The sequence below is a fragment of the Aedes albopictus genome, chromosome 2 (assembly GCF_035046485.1).
Source record: "Aedes albopictus strain Foshan chromosome 2, AalbF5, whole genome shotgun sequence".
Taxonomy (NCBI): Eukaryota; Metazoa; Arthropoda; class Insecta; order Diptera; family Culicidae; genus Aedes; species Aedes albopictus.
The window spans coordinates 486,294,832-486,303,191 of record NC_085137.1 but is presented as its reverse complement, the minus strand read 5'-3'; positions in this window follow the sequence as shown (position 1 = coordinate 486,303,191).

Below are 8,360 nucleotides of genomic sequence, written 5' to 3'. Positions count from 1 at the left end.
TGGTGAACAATTTGGAAATATAACTAGTTTTCTTCAAATACAAACAATAGAGAAGCAAATAAGCATTTCGAATGCAAGTGGCCATCCAATGCAAATCTTAGGCTATGTAGATATCCCTTTCAATGTGAATGAAACAACTAAAATACTTCCTTGTCTAGTTGTTCCAGAATTAGGAAATCGTTGTATTCTAGGAATGGATTTCTTCAAACTGTTTAATATAGAATTAACCTTCAATGAAAATAAATTTTCACAAAATGTTACAACTTGCAACATAGAGCAAAACTCAACAAATGCTCATATTCTCACTGCTGAACAAAACAAAGTTTTAGAGGAAGTGAAAAACTCTTTTAAAATATCAGAGCCAAACACTCTTGATACTTGCAATGTCATGGAGCATAATATTGAACTAATGGATAGCAAACCCGTACATTTGAACCCGCATCCTTGGTCACCAACAATTCAGAAGAAAGTTAATGTAGAGATTGACAGACTTTTGAAGATGGACATTATTGAGCCATCTAACTCAAATTGGGCTCTTCAAGTGGTGCCAGTTACTAAGGAAAATGGAGACATGAGACTTTGCCTTGATGCCCGTAAACTAAATGCCAAAACAATTCGCGATGCATATCCTCTGGCTAGTTCTATGAGAATCCTCAATAATCTGGGTAAAAACAAATACTTTACTGTTATCGATTTGAAGGAATCTTTCTTACAAGTTAAATTAGCAGAAAATTCAAAAAAATACACCAGTTTCAAAATTTTGGGAAGAGGGCTTTTCCATTATAAGCGTCTTCCATTTGGATTGATAAACAGTAGTGCAACTATGTCCCGCGTTTTAGATATTGCCCTAAAAGAAGGAAAATACGAGCCATTTATCTTCTCATACCTCGATGACATTATCATCGCAACGGATAACTTTGAAGATCACATTAAATATTTGAAAATTGTTGCCGCTTGTCTCAGAGAAGCTAATCTTTCGGTCAATTTACAGAAATGCAAATTTTGCCTTAGAAAGATTAAATATTTAGGTTTTATTCTTTCGGAAGAAGGATATCAGCCAAATCCCGAAAGAGTGGCTGCAATCTCCAAGTTTGCTAGGCCTCAAACTCCTAAGGAGATTCGCAGATTCTTGGGGATGGCGGGATACTACCGCAATTTCATCCCAAATTTTAGCGGTATTTCAGCCCCTATCTCAGATTTACTGAAAGGTAAGCCCAAGAAGATTAGGTGGACTGAGAATGCTGAAATGGCCTTTCGTCGTTTAAAAGAGTGTCTTATGTCTGAGCCCGTCCTTTCAAATCCCGATTGGTCTAAGGAATTCACCGTACAAACGGATGCTAGTGATCTTGCAATAGCCGGAATTCTCACTCAGGAATTGGAAGGAAAAGAGCATATTATTGCTTATTTTTCGAGAAAGCTAACAGCCTGCGAAAAGAAATACGGGCCAACTGATAAAGAAGGCTTGGCGGCTCTCGAGGCAATAGAACATTTCCGCTCCTATATTGAAGGGTCGCACTTCACCTTAGTAACGGACTGTTCGGCATTGACGTTCATTTGCAACTCCAAGTGGCGTCCTAGTTCTCGATTATCTCGTTGGTCAATCAAGCTCCAGGAGCATGATATGACCATCAAACACAGAAAAGGCCGAGACAACATTGTCTGTGATACTTTGAGCCGCGCTGTTTGTGCAATATTTGAGGATTCTACTTCGGAATGGTTCTTGGAGCTGAAAAGAAAAGTTAATGAAAACCCTGAAAATTTCCCAAATTTCAAACTAGAAAATCATGATTTGTATAAATTTATTACCTCACGTTCTCAGCATGAAGCTAGTAGATTTGAATGGAAGTTAGTGGTGCCACCAGACAAAATGCAGTCACTGGTTGAACAGGAACATGCAAAAATAATGCACTTAGGTGTTGATAAAACTCTCGAACGACTGAAGCAAAAATTCTACTGGCCTAAAATGAAGATTGATGTTAGAAAAGTATTATCCAAATGTAGCAAGTGTAAAGAGTCTAAATATCCAACTGTGCCAACCATTCCTCCAATGGGAGAGCAAAAATTAGCAACTCGTCCTTTCCAAATGATTGCATTAGATTATTTAAGCGGATTTGTTCGAAGCAAATCGGGGAACACTGACTTGCTAGTTTGCTTAGACATTTTTTCCAAATATGTTCGCCTATTTCCTGTTAAGAAAATCAGTGTGGACAATTTGACGAAAATCATTGAAACAGAATGGTTTTTCAAATTAGGAGTTCCTCAAACTTTAATCTCAGACAATGCAGTAACCTTTTTAGGAAACAAGTTTCAGGATTTGTTAAAGAAATACAATGTCAATCATTTCAAAAATGCGCGTCGTCACTGTCAAAACAATCCAGTCGAAAGGGTAAATAGAGTTATTTTAGCTTGTATCAGATCTTATTGTCAGTCTGATCATCGTCTTTGGGACACCCAGATTCCTCAAATTGAATTTGCAATTAATAACACGAAACATTGTTCAACAGGATTTACGCCCTTTTTTCTTGTTCATGGGTATGAATCGATTCTCGATGGAAGGGACCATCTTCAGGATAGGCATACTTCTGATCCATCAATTGATCAATTCACTCAAAGGAGAGAAATGGTGGTAGGACCCCTGTATGAAGAAGTTATTAAAAATAACAAGAAGCAATTTGAAAAATATAAGAAAAACTATGATAGTCGACACAAAGGTGTACCTCCAACGTTTTCTATAGGACAGAAAGTGTACAAAAAACATTTCAAGCTCTCCAATGCTGCTGAGCATTATGCTGCCAAGTTAGGTCCAGTGTATGTCCCTTGCAAGGTTATTGCTAGAAGAGGGGCAACTTCTTATGAACTGGAAGATGAGAATGGCAGAAAAATAGGTATCTTCGCAGCTCAAGATCTAATCCCCGAGTAAATGTTAGATAACTGAAATGTGTGAATTTTCGTGTGTAGAGGAATTGTGTATTTGGTGTGAATTTTTGTTTTGTGATTGAATGTGTGTTATTAGAGTAAAGTTGTGTGTTCTGTGTGAAAATTTCTGTTAGGAAAGTGAATTTGTGTTGATAGAATAAAGTTGTGTATTAAACGTGAAAGTATTTGCAGTGAATTTTGAGTCAAAGAATGTTAGGATAAAGATGGCCATCTGAAGTATGATTGTTGTTTTTTTTGTGTGAGTCATAGTGTAAGAGTAGTTTATGTGAGTATGTGAAAAAGTTGTTGAGTTCTAATCAAATCCTTATCGTAAATGCTAGAAGATACCTTAAGTACGCTTCTGGCGAGGTAAGAGTGTTGAAGCATAGATCTTACCTCCTCCGTCATGATACTGTTTCGGTAGTCTCATGGCATGATAAGCTTTAATTATTTCTAAAAATTGGATAAGCAGTAAAAATGTAATAAACAAAATAATTCAGTTCTAAGCAAATCCTTGTCTGGATAGCCAGAAGCGAAATCGTAATTCGCCTGGCAGGGTAAGAATAAGTCAAAGCAAGACTAAATCTCACTACACTGATCATGAGAGACTCGCGGTTTTCTCATGATTTGACAGGATATTGTGATTTGAAAGCAGATCTAGCTCTGGAATCTTAAGCTGTTGGGATTTGAAAAGATTCCATAGGTACATGTGCAGCATCGGTTGTTCATGACAGGTGCTGAATTTATATTATTGTATCCAGCAGCAGACGGCATCATAAGACCAACAATAATACTGTATTCTATCATTTAAACAATTGTAATTGTGGTAGTAAACCTGTATATTCAGCAAGAAGCCTCTCTATAAGATCTCAAAAATCTGACCCGACAAGAATGTTCTCTCAGATGGATAACGGATTATACTTGACAAAACTGAACACTTGTTTATCTGGACGGCACTTGGCTGTCGTGTGAATGGATTTGACTATGGTAATTTAGATAACAGCAATATTGGGTGGATCATCATAGATGCTCTTCCCATATTACTGTCTGGTGCGGGGGTATTGTAACCTGCTCCACTAGCTTGATGACGGTGGCGGTAAGCTTTGCTCGCGTGTACTGAGCCGCTATGGTGCTCTTAGCCTCGCCAATCAATGCAGGAGTTTTGGTTGAACATTACCATGTTAAATCATCACACTTCCACAACACAAACAACACAACATCGTCATCATTAGTTCGATCGTTGTTAATAATCGATCGATCGCGCCGCATGCCTCTAGTGTATGCTCCGCTGGGCGCAAGCTGCTTCATGAAATTTATATTAATAAAAACCCGACATCACCCCATACCACCATAAAAATCTAGCCACCGGTATCAGAAACCCTATCCTAAGTACCATCTCATTCTCTGATAAGACCAAATCATCTCCCATTATCGATAAGGCCAAATGGATTGAGTACCATTTGCTCAATAACCACTCAGTAGCACCCAGCATCACCACCAATAAAACACTTGCGATGATCGGCGGTTGCTATCAGTTATCGGTTGAACATCAAGCAGACCCTGTGCGCGCGATAGTAACAAAAGTTAAAGTGGTGATTTTTTTTATTTTCGGGTCTGACCGATGTGAGTTGTGCTACATTTTGCTTTGCTCCTTTAAACAAGTGTGCTATTGTTTCCGCAGAACGCAGTTAACAGCTAGGCATGGCTACGGCCAACTGTAAGATGGATCCTCGGGAGTGAACATAGAAATTGAGATCGGTAAGAATAGGATGAGTTGGACGGATTTCTGAAACGATCCAAAAGTGTATGTTGATAATTAATTGTGCCCTTCGATGCCTATATAGGCCTTTCTTTAATCCAGCGAAATTGCCATGGTGGTGCTTTGGGCCATGAGCAGAGTGGTGATGTCGTGGTGGCAGGGACGCTAATGGCGTGCCAAGCAGCGGGGTTGCCGGCATGGAGCCGGTGGTCTATTCCCCAACTGTCCGGACAGGCCTGAGAGTTTTGCTGCCGCCGTGGGATACACATCCACACGCTCATGACACACCACAAAACACTAGGATAAGTAGGATAAGTTCCAGAATAAATGTAAGTACACTCTATTTCTTCATACCATTTTTCTTGTAAAACTGAAATTTCTATCTTGAATTGGGATGGCTCGTTAGTCAACGTGTGGTTCCGTTTTTCTCGAACCAGATCTCCTCTGCGGCTCAGGTATTGGGGTCGGGGACCAATGCCCAGAGGAACCTTCTATTTTACTATATTTTGTCTCCGAGTCTCATGCGCCCTCTGCGGAGCGGTGACAAGGCCTTCTGATAATTGTTGGCAGTGATGCTAATGCTCACCATATCATCTGGGACAGCTCATACATTAACTTGAGAGGCTCAAGTTGATGTAATACTTCAGTAGTACATATTTTAGATGCCTATGTCAAACGCACAACCTTCATGGGATTTCTACTGATTGGTCGCGGCCAAATTTCATGCATACGCATATTGACACTCCAAGTGATTTAGATGATGCCGTTGATACAACAACGGGCCTTCTTCATGGAAGCTTTTCAAGAAATTTGCTTTTTGCTGGCGGTTACTGAAGACCACAAGAGGAACCCTTTGGTGGAACTCTGATTTGGCGAAACTCAGGAAACAATGTAGAAAGAGTTGAAACAGACGACGTACAGCTTGATCGGAGGCTTTCAGGTCGGCTTGCAAGGGCTATAAGAAAGCTCTTCGGTCTGCTGAACGATCCGGCTGGAAAAACAATTGTACAAATGTTTCCTTCCTTGCTCCCTCGGGTAGAAGATGAATAGACTCGTACTCGTGTTAATAATGATTGGACAAATATCCCAAATGGAAGAGAACGGGCCTCTAGAGCCGACCTACTGATAGACTACTTCCAGACAGTATGATTTGTCGTTATATTTTTGAATTGGAGAATTCCACTAACAACACCCAAATGCCAGTGACACCTGGGCCTGAAAGGATGTAGAGGCCTCTGTACTTTCTTAGATGTCCAACTAATCTTCCTTTCCCATCCATTAGCTGTCGCAAGGACGTGGCCAGGGCAGCACTCGACCGTTCAGGGATTGCGTCAATCTTGTCTAAGAGTCAGAGATAAGTTCCAAATCTTTGTGCATTGGTAACGGACCGGGAGGAGGCAACCCTCAGCGGTCCAGGACTGTACCAACTAGGATTTTTGCGACTTGCTTAATGCTAATGCTAATATTGTCGTATCGGAGAATTCTAGACCAACATTTGAAAAGGGCGGAAGAGCCAAAATGTAAACAAATCACTTTTCAGCATAATTTGATGAAACAACTCATAAACATATGATTTTTCCTGACGTTAGCTCAAAAATGAGTTCCCACTTCTGGAAAACAATTATTTAAATAAAGGCGGATTTCCACTTCTGATTTTGATCACTTCATTTGGTTGTTCCGCCAATGATCTCGCGCCTTTGAAAAAAAGCACAAAATTGTTAACACTGTTGAATAAACAGTCGAGAACAGCATCTCGCCATTCATATTTATCAAATTTAGACAAAACTTTTACTCCCACTTTTGATTAAAGTCGCCCCAAACTACTTACACCGTTATTGAAAAGCCTTCGTCATTACGTCGTGCTTCGGCGCCCATCAAAATGTCTGAGTGGAAATCCGCCGCGCACTTATTGCTCTTGTTGCGCACGGATGGTTCTTACGCCCAAGATCAAATCGTGCGTTTTTCATCGTAAAATTCAATAAAGTCGCTGACTGACTGCAATAACTGACGATAATATGGCTTCAATGTCTATTCAGGATATATTTTCTCCAAAGGACCCAGATTTGGATGATATGCAGCTGGTAAAGCTTCAGTGATAAAAATGTTAGCGAATGGCCTCAAATCTATTGACCGGCATAGGTCACAGCAGGTAGATTCAGCAAAAGGTGAACCAGGCCCGTGCACAGAAAAGGCGACAAGGGAGGGGTTTTACCCAATTTTAGCAAAGGGTGAAGGAGGCCTTGTGTATAGAGTATCGGCAATGGGAGGAGTTTAACCCCCAAAACCCATCCGTTGTACACGGGCTTGTTGGGAACATAATATGCTGCCTGCGCTTCCCCATCGGTACTGTAGCTATATTTTTTTTTTCAACGCGCATTATGGACAATGGCAGGGACAACTCCCTCCTTTGCTGTACGATACTAGATAAACTGTAAAGAGTTGTTGTTCATAGATAAGAGCTAAAATATAGATTTCAATCGAAATCTGATTTCCATTGCATTTTACTCATTGTTTTTTACCACTCATCGTAGGCAACGTCAAGAGAAAATTTCCTTCCTCCTCCATTGTTCAATGTCAGATAAACTTCAATTAGTTACTTTTAGTTAAGAAAGCTTCAATATCAATTTATTGCAGTGGATTAGGTTCAAAATCTATTGCATTCCACTAATTTCGATACAAAATTTCTTCGGGCGTAACAACAAAAGCGATCGATTCTAGGTAATATTGACCAGGCGTAATTCCAGTGCTGGCGACCAAGCGGCGTAGCATGTCGGGCGTAATGACCAATGAGTTTTTATTTGGGCGTAATTTTTATTTCATTCATTTTCTTCAAGGAAAAACGCTTGTTTGTACTTTTTGACATAAAATCACCAAGAGGATAGTGTTTTCTTCTAAAACAACGAAAAAGATTGAGTGCACACGCACAAAGTGTTAAATAGGAATTAGTTTTAGATTGTGAAACTTTGCAAGCGTTTTTCTCGATTCAAACATTTTGGATATCCGCCCTTTTCACATGTTGGTCTAGAATTTACGAAAGTTTAGCTCCCATTTTCGTGCCAACGTCACAGTAGATGTGAAGAGGTATTAGATTTCAATGGGGTGATCTTATGGTAAAGCCGAGTGTTTACCCAAGTTGAGGCTTTCGGCTCAATTTAATTTCGCCAGTATTGGTAGAGTAGCGACTCTCAAAACCGTTATCAAAGCATCTCGAATTTGCATTTTATTTCCAATCAGCATATCGCATAGCTCCTTGACGACGCGAACAGCGTCGAACCTTTCTCTTCATCGTCGAATTCGAATTCCGTTTTCTACGATTGTACGCATCATGACGGCTTCCATCATTTTCAATCTCAACTCTACCTTTGAGCTCGGGCTTCGATTGAACTTGGGATGCTTGGGAATATGCGGATGCGAAGATTTGACGAAGATCGGAAACATCAAAACACCATCCTCCAAATCATGCTTATTTATTGAAATTGCTGCCACAGCGAGAAGTGATTCACACAATGATACTTGCTTGCATGGAGGTCTTTGGATGCCCCCCTCGCGCTGACTACAGTGGTGAGCAAGATGTTCCAAACTTTTTCGATTTTTATGAAACAGTCAATTTTGGAGATACTGAATTGAAACATTTATGAACCAATTCGACTAAAATGCACACGTTATGTCAAATGTAACCTGAATT